The sequence below is a fragment of the Cornus florida genome, unplaced genomic scaffold (genome assembly GCF_030987335.1).
Source record: "Cornus florida cultivar Cherokee Brave unplaced genomic scaffold, ASM3098733v1 CherokeeBrave_3.0.0_Hap2_Chr08, whole genome shotgun sequence".
Taxonomy (NCBI): domain Eukaryota; kingdom Viridiplantae; phylum Streptophyta; class Magnoliopsida; order Cornales; family Cornaceae; genus Cornus; species Cornus florida.
The window spans coordinates 98942967-98957264 of record NW_026775578.1 but is presented as its reverse complement, the minus strand read 5'-3'; positions in this window follow the sequence as shown (position 1 = coordinate 98957264).

Below are 14298 nucleotides of genomic sequence, written 5' to 3'. Positions count from 1 at the left end.
CCTTCCTCTATATAACCCTTGAAAGAAATTGTAAAATTCCTTTACTTGCTTTGGATTCAAGAGGAACAATCCTCTTGTGAGGTAGGGGGTGATTTAGGTTCTTAATCTAAGTGTTTTAATTGTTTTTATAGCTTACAATAAATTGTTTACATGTCTTATACTTAATTTTTAAATTAATAGGTTGTAGTACCTTACATGAAATTAAACTAGGACGTGATATTCTTGAAGGTCATGACTTGATCTATAACTTGTATTAGTATAAAGTCATTTGAAGTTGTTTTAGAATCTAGAGATTTAATTATTTAGAATTAATTAATTTCTATTTAATTGTTCCACTTACTTAATTAAGTTTTTGATTTAATATATGTGATTACCATGATAGTACCATTGGCATATAATTATTTGGAGTCATTTGAAATTGATTTAAATTCTAAAGAAATTAATTAATTAGTTTGATTAATTTTTTTTCAAGTATTACATTCATTTAAATTGACATTTGACTTGATATATGTAATGAGTATGGTATATTCTTTAACATATATTAAATTAAAGATATTTGAATTAGTTTAGGAAACTTTATTTAATTATTTTCTTGTATGAAATTTAATTCACCTAGTTGTATCTAGTGTAAAATTAACTTGTAACTTGATTTTAAACAATGTCTTGACATGTTCTTTCATATATATTAAATACAGAATATTTGAATGAGTTTTGAGAAATTTATTTAATTATTTTCTTGGCATTGATCTTAAATTACCTTGTTGTAATTAAGGTAGAATTGGCTTGTAACATAAAATTAAATTAGGCTTTGCTATGACCTTTGACATATAATATATTTAGAATTTTTGGAGTTGCTTTGTAATCTTGAGAATTTAATTATTTAATTTAATTAAGTTTCATTTGTATGCTTTCATTGAGGTAATTAAGTATTGATGTTATATTCTTGCTTAACTTATAATTTGCAACTTGGTGTATGATTACAAGATGGTATTCCATGAGTAGAAGTTATGATTTAACTTGTTGTATACACATTATACTTATATGACATTTAATATGTTATTGTAGCTTGAAGGTCTAGAGCATATCTTGTGTGTATTCCATGACTTGGTTATGCATGGTAATTGACAATGTGCATTGTGCATATGCGATATACTTGTTGCACAACTTGATAATTTTTTGGAAAGTTTGTATGAACATTGTAATATGTTAAGGCTAGAGTATGTCTCTAGTACGGGGGATGAGAGTTCCCTCTACAACATATAGTGTGCACTAGGTAGTTCCTTACGGGCTAGTAACCCGAGATCACTTGTTTGGTCATTGAGACCATATGTCCTTTGTCTTTCCGTCATTGGTTGATTTCCCATTCAATTCCTATTTGTAATTGTGGATTACTTTTAACTTGTGCTTGGATGCATGGTACTTCATTTCTTACTTAGTATACTTGTATTTGTATACTTGTACGCCTTATATATCAAAAATGTTTTGTATACTTGGATTTTTATACTTGTATGCCATGTATGTCAACATTGCTTAGTATACTTAGAAATGTACACTTGAATATATATATTGTATTCTATTTCAATATTGTATGTTAACATTGCTTAGTATATTTAGAAATGTACACTTGAATATATATATTGTATTTTATTTCAATATTGCTTAGCGCACTTGGTATGTACACTTGTATATTGATGATTTACTTTCTAGATAACCTAGTATACTTGTGTTTTGTATACTTGTCTTACAGCATTTCAATATTGATTGTATACTTGTGTACGTATACTTGTATATTGAATATCTTTTTGCGTGTACCACATGCTTCTATGTTGTTTAAATTGTATGAATGATGTGATTTATTGATCGGTTGATCAATTAAACATCAACCTTCGCAATAGCACGAATCATTGTAAAATAGGGCTATTGGTCAGGTAAGTCGAACCACTGGGACTGCGCTAATCTATGGCAACCTAAGTGTCTAGAGTCATTTTAGAGTGATAAGGGGTGTTCATAGAGGGTTTGTTTTGTTTGTCACTAAACTACAAATTCAAAGTGCATAAAACAATAGTGTGCTAGGAAGTAAAGAGATAGAACAATAGAGAAGAGACTAGGGAATTGACTTCACCACAAGCCATATAAACATGCCTAATTGCAATTAACTTAGGGAACAAAGTATACATGCAACCATGATATGTAGAAATGCAAGACAACTACAATATCTTCAAGAAGTTCACACATTCAAGAATTAAGTATAATCCATCCAAGGTTGGCATAAGTCATCTATCTAAACTAGGGTATAGAATGAAGTATCCTTCCTAAGCTATGAACTATCAAAGTCCTCAATTTGTGTGGTAAGTGCACATGAAGTCTAGAACTAAGCCATAATCCATCAAAGGTTTCCCTAAGCCATGGAATATCAAATTTCTTAAACAACATGCCATTAAAACCATTGTATAATCTCATCTTCATTCTCACTATAAAGATGTAAGTAGCATAATCATGAAGAAACAATTTCTAAGACAAGATAAGAGTCTCTACAAGATTAAATATGGAATGAAACACAAATACATCAAAGTGTATCTCTAGATTAGACAATTTGTTATATAAATGCAAAGTTCCCCAAATATAAACACAATTAATACATATTTACTTGACAAAGGTTACATCAACTCCCTAGGAAGAGGTTTAGTTACCCATGGTAGCTCTAGATGAAGGAGGAAGCATCATCCTCATCTCCATTTTCGTGCACCCTCCTTGAAGCTCCAAGAACACACCTTTCTTGCTCTCTTCTCTCTCCTCTATCTTTCCAAAATTCAAAGATAGCCAATGTGTGGCCTTTGGTAGCCTTTTATCCTCCAACAAAACCCTCTCTCTCCTCCAAGGAACACCTCCAACCACTTCATAAAGAAGGAAGATGGCATTGAGGAAACCAATGTGCAAGTGGCTGAAATTGAGCCATTTCCGAGTGCAATCTGCCTGATTTTCGAGCACTCGAAAAGTGGTCTCGAGCACTCTAAATTAGTGTAATGTGCAACATGCTCTTCTTGCTTAGCGCTGACCTACTTTGGTAAAACTGCTATAACTTTGTGCCCCGAACTCCGAATGATGATCTGTTTGAAGATTTGGAGAGCTGATTCAGTTCTTTAAAAACTTCATGTTTTGATGAAGACCCAATTCTCAAGTCTGGTTGGTCAAAAATGGGGAGAAAGGCAGTACTTCAGTGCTGCCAGGCAGTTCTGCGCACCTCTGTTAAGAAGATCTTAACTCTCTGCTCCGAACTCCGAATGATGAACCGCTTGAAGATTTGGAAAGCTGATTCAGAGATCTAAATCTTTTATGTTATGATGGAAGTCCAGTTCTTGAGTTTGCTAGGTCGAAAATGGCGACAAAAGTCAGGATCACTGCTGCCAGAAATTCAGAAATGGCACCCTTTTTGTTCAAAATTCCACAAGGCATCATTTTTGCTTCCTTTTTGCACTTTAACCTGAAAATGCATAAAAACATGCAAATGGAGTTAATTTACATAAAATAATCAATTAATGGACTTTGTTAATGTAATTTAGGGCGCTTGAATATACAGTATTCAGCGCTTATCACACCCCCAAACTTACATTTTGCTAGTCCCTTAACAAAACCAAAATGCAAAGCTCAATGGAATGAAAACATGGGAATGCTATTACAAAAATATTCACCATGGCAAAGATAAACATAAACATAGCTCAAATACAACTTGAAACAGATAAAGAGTTGGAGACGGGATCATTGGGAAGACTACCTTGCATATATGAAGCATTGATACAAAAATTGGGAAAAACCATTTCAACATGCATGCATCAACATCATAGTCCATATAAATAATTCAATTGTCATCTCTTAAATGGAAATAACTCAAACTCCAGTGAAAGTGAATTGGATTCTCAACATGTGGCTTTTACTTTCTTTTCCAATTCCACAGCACAAGTTTTCAAATCATTGAATTCCCCTTTAAATGAGGTCCCTAAGGCATGATTTTATTTACAAGACAACTTTTGTTGCTTGTTGACAATTTATTGCAACTCATAAGCGAAACATAGAATAGTTGTGCAATGCTGAAGTCCCTTAAGCTTTCTAACCAACCTATGTAGCAAGCGTTAGGCCAACAGCTCCCAAACCAGATGGCTTTAGGGTGTTAAGTGTAGAGACACTCCTAGGGCTTAATAGCTCAAGTTGGAAAGGCTACGAACTCCAACGAACCATGTTTATTACAATTTTTTTTTTTTGAATGACCGTGCAATGTTTAAATCCCTTAAGCTTTCTAACCAACCCTTGTAGCAAGCGTTAGGTCAACAACTCCCAAACCAGACAGCTTTAGGGTGCTAAGTGTAGAGACACTCCTAGGGCTTAATAGCTCGAGTTGGAAAGGCTACGAACGTCAACTGGTCATTTTTTTTTTTTAATAGAAACATGCCAAAGGTATCCATCTATCAGGTTCATCAAATAAGATTAACTAGGCCAAGGTCAAGGTCAATCAAGTTGCGTGCCTCACAGTTAAGTTTCCAATGTGCATCTGTGCATTGTGAAGCTTATAAGAGTGTAAATCCAGCAAGAATCTAATTGAGGCATTTATACAGACTACATTGTATTTGCATGATCACTTCAAATTCAAATTTCTTTATTTTCAAAAATTTCTCAATTGCTTCTATACACAAGGTATTAAACATATGCTTTGTCTCCGACAAGTTCCAAGTTACACTATCATTGCTTTACAAAAATATGATACCAAAACTATGCCAAGAATGCTTTGATGCACCCCAAACTTAGATTACACAGTGTCCTCAATGTGGGACATGGATGTAAGTTAGAGACAAAAATGACAAAGAGTATAAAAAGAAACAACAAGACCCAGGGGGAGGAAACGGCATCTTGATACAAAAACCCCCAATCTTGAATTGGACTGCGCAACCTGGAGAGCATCATGAAGAACAAAAAGAAACAACCACAAACAGCATTAATAGCACAAGCATAAATACAGAAAAAGAATGTACCGAAAGTTAACAGAACAGAAAGAATTTGCATTGCAAAAAGAGTTTACATGATTACAAAAAGAGCTGTACAGGGATCATGTCTACTAGAGCAACCTATACATAGCAAATTCTTACAGTTCAAAAGGAAAACAAAAGATACAAGAGAAATAGGTACATATGAAACAAAAAGATAAGGTCCAACACTCGCAACAAGCTACGGTCCAGAGGGTAAACGGGCGAGGATGGAATGGAGGAGAGATTGAGTCTTACGCCGTTCAGCGGAGGCCAAACGACGTTCCTCAGCGGCGACACGGCGGTCTTCAGCAGCAAGACGACGATCTTCTTCAGCACGTGAAGAAGTCTCACACAGAGTCCGAGTGTACGCGGACAAAGAATTCTCAAAACGATCCAGTCGCTCATGAATACCGGCAAAGCTAGCCCGGATGAAAGCCTGGTCCTGGTGAGAGTCGACCGAAGGCTCTACCCTTGCAGTGGCTGCTGCGGTGGAAGCATCCTCAGAAGGAGGAGGAGGTGGAGCGTGGATGAACAGGGGGGCAGCAGGCTGAGGGGTACTAGAATGGCTAAGAACATTGATCCACCGGCGCTGGGTAAAAATTTTAATCTTTTCGCCTTTTGGTTCGTGGGGAGGAACAATGAAACCCTTGTGCTGAAGGAGCCGAGTGATGAAAAACGGCAAAGGCAATTTCCGATTTTCAACTCGCGGAACCCGTGCATTATGAGCATCATGCCAAAACTTCATAAATGTGGTCCAAATGAGCTCTGGGATGGAGAACCATTGGCCTTGGTCCATGGCATATAAGGCTTGCAAAAGGAGGCCCCGACGCTCGGTGCTATGCACCAAAGGGCAGACATTGTGCTTGAAGACAGTGTCAATGAACCACAAGCGTTCCGGAAGATTGGTTTTGCGGATAAAAGACCGGGGCCTAGTAGGATCGTCAACAGTGCAAATGGCAGCGGCAATCTGCTCCACAGTTAATGTATCCGGCTTCTCATATAAAGGGAGATTCTCACGATTGACAATGTCATCGGGGCACTCAATGGGGCAACCAGAAACCTGAATGATGTCAGTCATAGTGAAAGCATAGGTGGTGCCATCAATGGATGTAGTGAGAGAAATGGGTGGCTCTTCAGGGCATTGGAGATTCTGGTAGAAGAGGTGCACTACACGGGGGTAGGCAACCCTGGCAAGGGGTGCGCAAATGTGCTGCAAACGCCGGTTAGTCAATTCGGCGACAGCCCACGAAGTAGTGGGTAGAATGTCAAAGGCATCCGTGAGCGGAAATGAGAGTTCGTAGTTGAGTTGTTTGCGATCCCAAGGATCACGTGGTCGCTCACGAGTGACAGCACGGGCACCCGAAGAGGGTCTAGGAGGGCGAGAAGGACCGGCACGAGACATTTAGAGAGGTGGACTTGGTTGAGGAATTTCAGCGAACACCTGGCGTGCACTACAAAAAGGAGAGGGTGAAAATGAGTGGGGTGGATGAAGCAAACCCAAAAATTTTGACAAGCAACGAAGCTCTAGCATTGAGCTAGTATCAATAAACCATTAACACAACAAAACACCAACATTGCAAGCCCATCCTCCTTGTAAAATCATCATGAATAAACAAAGGCAGGAAAAACAAAGGTAGAAGAGACTGACCTGAATTGCACTCTATCCTAGAGTAAGAAGAATGGTAGGAAGAGGGAGGGGAGATGATGGGGTGGTGGTTGTTGATGAGGGTAGGTGGGTGAGTAGGGTGAATTACATGGGGGAGAGAAAGGTGGTGGTTGTGGGGGGAGGTGATGAGAGGTTGCAGAGAGGGGGTGGCTGCCGAGAGGATGGATGAGAGAGGAAAGGTGGTGGAAAGGCTTGATGGAGGTGGTGATGGTTGAGAGAGAGAGAGAGGTGAGGTTTGGGTGAGTTGTTGTGGGTGAAGGGAGAGAGAGAGAGATGAGCCGAAAGGGGGAGTGAAGGGTGGGGATTGTTGGGGGTGGAGTGAGTTAGAGGAGAGTTGAGGGTTAAAAGGTGTGAGGGGTTGGTTAGGTTCGAGTGCTCGAAGAGGCCCTTCGAGCACTCGAAATAAGGACAGAGGGCTCAGGCCAAGGGCAGGAAGAGGTCGAGCACTCGAAGCTTGGGCTTCGGGTGCTCGAAATAGGAGCAGTGGGTGAGGTTGAAAGAAGTGGGTGAAGGGAGAGAGAGAGAGATGAGCCGAGAGGGGGAGTGAAGGGTGGGGATTGTTGGGGGTGGAGTGAGTTAGAGGAGGGCTGAGGGTTAAAAGGTGTGAGGGGTTGGTTAGGTTCGAGTGCTCGAAGAGGCCCTTCGAGCACTCGAAATAAGGACAGAGGGCTCGGGCCAAGGGCAGGAAGAGGTCGAGCACTCGAAGCTTGGGCTTCGGGTGCTCGAAATAGGAGCAGTGGGTGAAGTTGAAAGAAGTGGGTTTAGAGGTGGGGTGTGTTTGGTTGGTTGAAGGTTGGTGGAGAGGATTGGTGTGGTGTGTGAGTGAAGTGGGGGTTGGTTGGGTGTTGGGGGCATGCATGGGAGGGGTGAAGTGGGTATGAGGGTGGTGAGGTTGGTGGTGGTTTCATGGTTGGGTTTGATGGTGAAGTTGCATGCATGCACGCTGAATACTGTATATTCAAGCGCCCTAAATTACATTAACAAAGTTCATTAATTGATTATTTTATGTAGATTAACTCCATTTGCATGTTTTTATGCATTTTCATGTTAAAGTGCAAAAAGGAAACATAAATGATGCCTTGTGGAATTTTGAACAAAAAGGGTGCCATTTCTGAATTTTTGGCAGCAGTGATTCTGACTTTTGTTGCCATTTTTGACCTAGCAAACTCAAGAACTGGACTTCCATCATAACATGAAAGATTTAGATCTCTGAATCAGCTTTCCAAATCTTCAAGCAGTTCATTATTCGGAGTTCGGAGCAGAGAGTTATGATCTTCTTAACAGAGGTGCATAGAACTGCCTGGCAGCACTGAAGTACTGCCTTTCTCCCCATTTTCGACCAATCAGACTTGAGAATTGGGTCTTCATCAAAACATAAACTTTTTAAAGCACTGAATCAGCTCTCCAAATCTTCAAGCAGATCATCATTCGGAGTTCGGGGCACAAAGTTATAGCAGTTTTACCAAAGTAGGTCAGCGCTGAGCAAGAAGAGCATGTTGCACATTACACTAATTTAGAGTGCTCGAGACCACTTTTCGAGTGCTCGAAAATCAGGCAGATTGCACTCGGAAATGGCTCAATTTCAGCCACTTGCACATTGGTTTCCTCAATGCCATCTTCCTTCTTTATGAAATGGTTGGAGGTGTTCCTTGGAGGAGAGAGAGGGTTTTGTTGGAGGATAAAAGGCTACCAAAGGCCACACATTGGCTATCTTTGAATTTTGGCAAGATAGAGGAGAGAGAAGAGAGCAAGAAAGGTGTGTTCTTGGAGCTTCAAGGAGGGTGCACGAAAATGGAGATGAGAATGATGCTTCCTCCTTCATCTAGAGCTACCATGGGTAACTAAACCTCTTCCTAGGGAGTTGATGTAACCTTTGTCAAGTAAATATGTATTAATTGTGTTTATATTTGGGGAACTTTGCATTTATGTAACAAGTTGTCTAATCTAGAGATACACTTTGATGTATTTGTGTTTCATTCCATATTTAATCTTGTAGAGACTCTTATCTTGTCTTAGAAATTGTTTCTTCATGATTATGCTACTTACATCTTTATAGTGAGAATGAAGATGAGATTATACAATGGTTTTAATGGCATGTTGTTTAAGAAATTTGATATTCCATGGCTTAGGGAAACCTTTGATGGATTATGGCTTAGTTCTAGACTTCATGTGCACTTACCACACAAATTGAGGACTTTGATAGTTCATAGCTTAGGAAGGATACTTCATTCTATACCCTAGTTTAGATAGATGACTTATGCCAACCTTGGATGGATTATACTTAATTCTTGAATGTGTGAACTTCTTGAAGATATTGTAGTTGTCTTGCATTTCTACATATCATGGTTGCATGTATACTTTGTTCCCCAAGTTAATTGCAATTAGGCATGTTTATATGGCTTGTGGTGAAGTCAATTCCCTAGTCTCTTCTCTATTGTTCTATCTCTTTACTTCCTAGCACACTATTGTTTTATGCACTTTGAATTTGTAGTTTAGTGACAAACAAAACAAACCCTCTATGAACACCCCTTATCACTCTAAAATGACTCTAGACACTTAGGTTGCCATAGATTAGTGCAGTCCCAGTGGTTCGACTTACCCGACCAATAGCCCTATTTTACAATGATTCGTGCTATTGCGAAGGTTGATGTTTAATTGATCAACCGATCATGGAGACATTTTTCAGGTATCGGGATCAAGATTCGAGATTCATATTATGCTTGGATGATTTGTAAACTTGAAGTTTTCATTTCTTGTAAATGTTGGCTTGTAATGCCATTTATAGCTTTATATGTCAAAATGTGTAAATTTGATTCTATTTATGTAATGTGTACATAAGTACACTCTTTACAATGTATTTGACATGTATGAGATGTGGCTATAGGCTAATGACATCTAATTTGTATCCTATGTAACTTTTAACTTCATGAAATATTATGAAAATATTGAAAAATACTAAGTCATTGTCTCACCATGGTTGCATCGGGTGTGGGAATTCCATTTTTATTCTTCCATAGGGTCTTATTAATCATGTTTGAAGTGTGGCCAAGGTCCAAACGGTAATTTGACTCCATTTTATATTTTTGGATTTCAAATTTTCCATTTCAAGTCTATTTTCTCATTTTTGACCATCGGGGGGTCGAATTTTGAGTCGGGGCTTCTCGGGAGCTGCGGATCATTCCCGCGCGCTTAGAATCATTTATTACACTTGCGTGCACATTCGTTTCAACCTAGAAATGCATTTAGGGCCAAATGCATACTTGGTGCAAAGTTGCATTTTCTGAATTTTTTACCCTTTACTGATCTAGGGGCAGTTTGGGCATTTCACAGTGTGTTTTTTTCATTTTCTTCCATGTTGCCGGATAAAACTCGATTTTGAAAGGGGTTTCTTTTTCGTGTTTTTCCAGAAAAATTCGTTTGATAGCCCGTTTTTGCTCTCAGTTGTGGGCAGATTCTGAAAAAATTTCATGTAGCAGCTTTTTGGGTCATCTTGAGCTTCGCTGATCTAGGGGCATTTTAGGGATTTTACAGTGTGTTTTTTTGTTTCCTTCTACACAGCCGGGTAGAAAACATGATTTTAATGGGGGTTTCTGCTTTGTGTTTTTTCAGAAAAATTCGGTTAATGGTCTGTTTTTAGCCTCAGTTCTGGGAAAAAAATGAAAAGAAGCTTTCTGTCAAAACACTATTTCCTGCCCAGATTTCTTATCCAGAAAAGTTGGTTTTTATGAAACTTTGACGTTTCATATCTTCTTTGTCCGGACTCCGAATCAAGTGATTCTTGAGTCTAGGTTCATTCATTTTTCCTGGTCTATCTAATGGTATATTCAGTTGCTTCTAGTTTCATCTGAAAATATCATTTCAACCCTTGTAAAGTACCATTGCCGCACTGATTTTTAACCCGGAAAGTTTGATTTTTTTGAAACTTTGGAGTTTTATATCTTATTCATCCGGACCCCGAATCAAGTGATTCTTGGGTCTAACTTGATTAATTTTTTACTATCTTTTTAGTGGTGTGCTCGGTAGCACCCGATTTTATATTTTTCAGAAATGACCATTTTACCCTTGGGGCTAAATTTGTCCGGTTTTCTTTTAATTTGTTTCCGCTACTTTCTTTTGAGTCCCATGACTTCATGGGAAGCCACGGATATGTCTTAGAAATGATGTACATTCCCAAAGACATTGCTTCCATGTGAAAAGACTATTTTGCCCTTGGGGCCTGTTCGGTCTTTTTCTGATGATTCGTTTCCGCATTATTCTCGTTGAGATCCATGGCCTCATGGAAGGTCACTCTAGCTTCTTAGAGATGCATTGTATCTCCATGGGCTTTTTTTTGTTTCCGCTCCAGCATTTGGATCCGTTGTCGAGTCAATCTTCGGTTCATCACAAGACGCACTAGCTTGAAAAACCAGGGTCGTCACACTGATATTGGAATTTTTTTTTCCTTTTTTTTTTTTTTTTTCTTTTTGTTTAACAGTGTTGTACAAAAAAAAAAAAATGCTAGAAAACAGTAAATTGAGATCTCAAAAAATTCAAATCCGCGTTTTATAAATTCTCAAATTTTCAAAAAAAAAAAAAAAAAAAAAAATTAAGATATATATAGAGAAAAAAGTTTTTTTAAAAAAAATAAATAAGGTAATGTGCACATAACACCCCTATACTTTGATATTAGTAACATTTATACTCCCTTGAGCTTTTTTGGAAAAGTAAAAGGGTAAAACAAGTATTACAATATTAATTTATGTCAAAGTGATATTTTTGTACAATGTGAAAAAGATTAAGGGTATTTTTTATATACTTTTTGCGTGTGCACACACACACATATATATATGTGTGTATATATATGTGTGTGTGTATATGTGTGTGTGTGTGTGTGTGTGTGTGTGTATAGCTACGGCTTATAAAATAAGCCAGCCAGCAAAGGTAGTAGTTACATCATCGAGAATCACATGTTCCTAACATTGACCGGGTATTAATTAATGAAATCACCAAATTGCATTAAATAATTTAAACAGCTTTTGTTAAATATGTGTGTATTAATTTAAGAAAGTCATTTTCTTTCAATTAAATTATCAGTAGATCAGATTATTGTTTGAATCTTAAACATGATAAGTACAAAGTACAAACCGAATCTTAGTAAGTAATACCATATGCTACTGTTTTGTTTTACTCTCAAGTTTGTAAATCTTAAATTGAACTTAATTTCTAAATCCTCCGTAGCCCTCTGGATAAATTGATTAATGATTTTAATGGCAAATAAATTAAAGTATTTTATTCAAATCCTAGCCTCATATTATGTTGAGGCTATTACATAATTGCGGACTATTGGTATCAGCCAATCATGTGTTAACGCATAAGCAAAAAGTGAAATAAATGTTACGTTTCGTATTGACTTCCTACTTCAAGGATATTTGTAGTGTCTAATGGTGCACTTGAGTTTGAAAAATGGTCAAATCGGTAATATTTATTTATGTATCAGCAGTTCAACCATGGACCAGTTCACATTGGTAATCAGGGTCACCAATACCGTTAAACTCCGGTTTAATGGTGTGACTAGAAATTCACATCGGAACCGGTCGGTTCATCACAGAACGGGCAATTTCTTGGCAAATCGGCCAATTTCTCAAGGCGGTTCGTCTCCTAAACCTAGAAAGGGAAAAAGGGGGAAAAAATAATAATAAACTGTTTAAAACAGAAAATTTCTTACATCTCCTTGCGTCCAAAGCTCAAAATACTTCAAATTTCTTACATTTAGATTCTAAACTCATGGAGAAGAAGAAGGAAAAGAAGAAGATTAAGTTTTCTTTCAATTTACTCTTCTATCCATTCGTTTCGACGTAAAATATTCTTTTTGGAAAATATTTTTCTTTTTCAGGCAAAATATTATTTTATTTTTACTTTGTTGGTATTTGACAAAGGTCTACGTTGAGATTGAGATTCGAGACCATCGGGCGGGGCATGTAAAATAATTTGTTGAAAATTTATGGATAAATTATTTTTGTTAAATTTTAATATTTTTTTTCTTCGTAAATATTTTACAACAACCAAACACCAGAAAATAAAAAAATATATATATTTTCTAAAAAATATTTAACGTCTAAACAAATGGAGCTTTATTTTTTTATTTTATTTTTATTTTTTATAATTTAGTCACACTAATTTCAAATCCTCTTCAATACTTTATCCTAAATTTTGAGGTAAGTAGATCCAACATTTAAAAATTCATTCAATTCTCTTATATAAAATATATAAATAAGAAAAATATAAAGCATAATATTATATTTGTTTTAGACTCTTAAAAGCATGGAAAGGGTTTTTTTTTTTTTTTTTTTTTTTTTTTGTATAATTTAGATATACACTTGTGCTAAATGGTTTTTAAAAACTCTATAAAATTCACTAAAATTAGATACACTTATGTTAAATGGTCTTTATCAAATTATGTCATACAAAATTGCGTATCAATACATTTTGGGCCTTACGTACAAGTGAAAAAAATTCATGATAACCGATTCCGTGACGTAGCATCAATTGCGATATTTAAACACAATATGTAACTACCTAATTGAATTAAAAAAAAAATCATATTTACCAATCATCTTATTATTATTATTTAAAACACCCTTATACCTAATAACATATTTATTCATAATCATATGTATTGTTCTAAAAATGTTTGACATTTATTTTAGAACTAAATTACCTATTGTATGATATGAATATTCATTTATTTCAAAATCAAGTTTATTTTAATTTATTATTTTCATAAAAAGTAGAATACAAAGCATTTTTAATAATAATAATAATTAAAAATTCATTAATAAGTCATTGCTTTTGCTAAATGATCTTAAAAATTTCACTAAAAATCATTAAAATTCACTAAAAATTTACCTTTAATGAATTATGTTATTATAAATCGCCTATCAATACTTTTTAGTTATTATGTGCGAGTTTAAAAAAAATTAACGACTGATAATCGATACCGTTACAGATCATTGATACTCGTCCGAATCCGTTATATTGCGACTGCGGACCATTAAGCCGATCCAATAATTTTTCACTATATGTAGTATTTTCAGCTGCATTAACTATTAAATCCCCAAGGGCATGTGAAGAATCTGAAGCTAAATGCAAATAATTTATCTCTCTAATAGCTGCCTATTTCAAGTACTCCTATTTATTTATTTTATTTTTTCACATCAAGTACTCATATAAACTTTTTTTGTCAGAAAGAAAAAATAATAATTATGTACTCCAATTAATTAAGCCATGGCTTGGCTGGAGCCAAAAGGCGTTGAAATTTTCAGTCAACAGGAAAAAGGAATCTTTTCAGGCAACTTCTACACAACCGGGGAGCGTTTACACTTTTTTTTGTTTTTTTGGTTGGGTTCACATTTGCTTCAACAACCATTACGTTGTTTTTTTTTTCTCTCGTCAGAATAACGAACCTTCAACAACCATTACTCTATAATTAGCATGCAGATTCCTAACATTTTCTTTCACTTTTTGCAAATTTAGTTGAAAATTCGTAGCTAGTGTAGTGTGTAAGGAGGACAAAAATTCCCTACTGGCAAGGCCCTCCGGTCTAGCTTGGAGTAGTTTTGAAAAATCAATTATATAAAT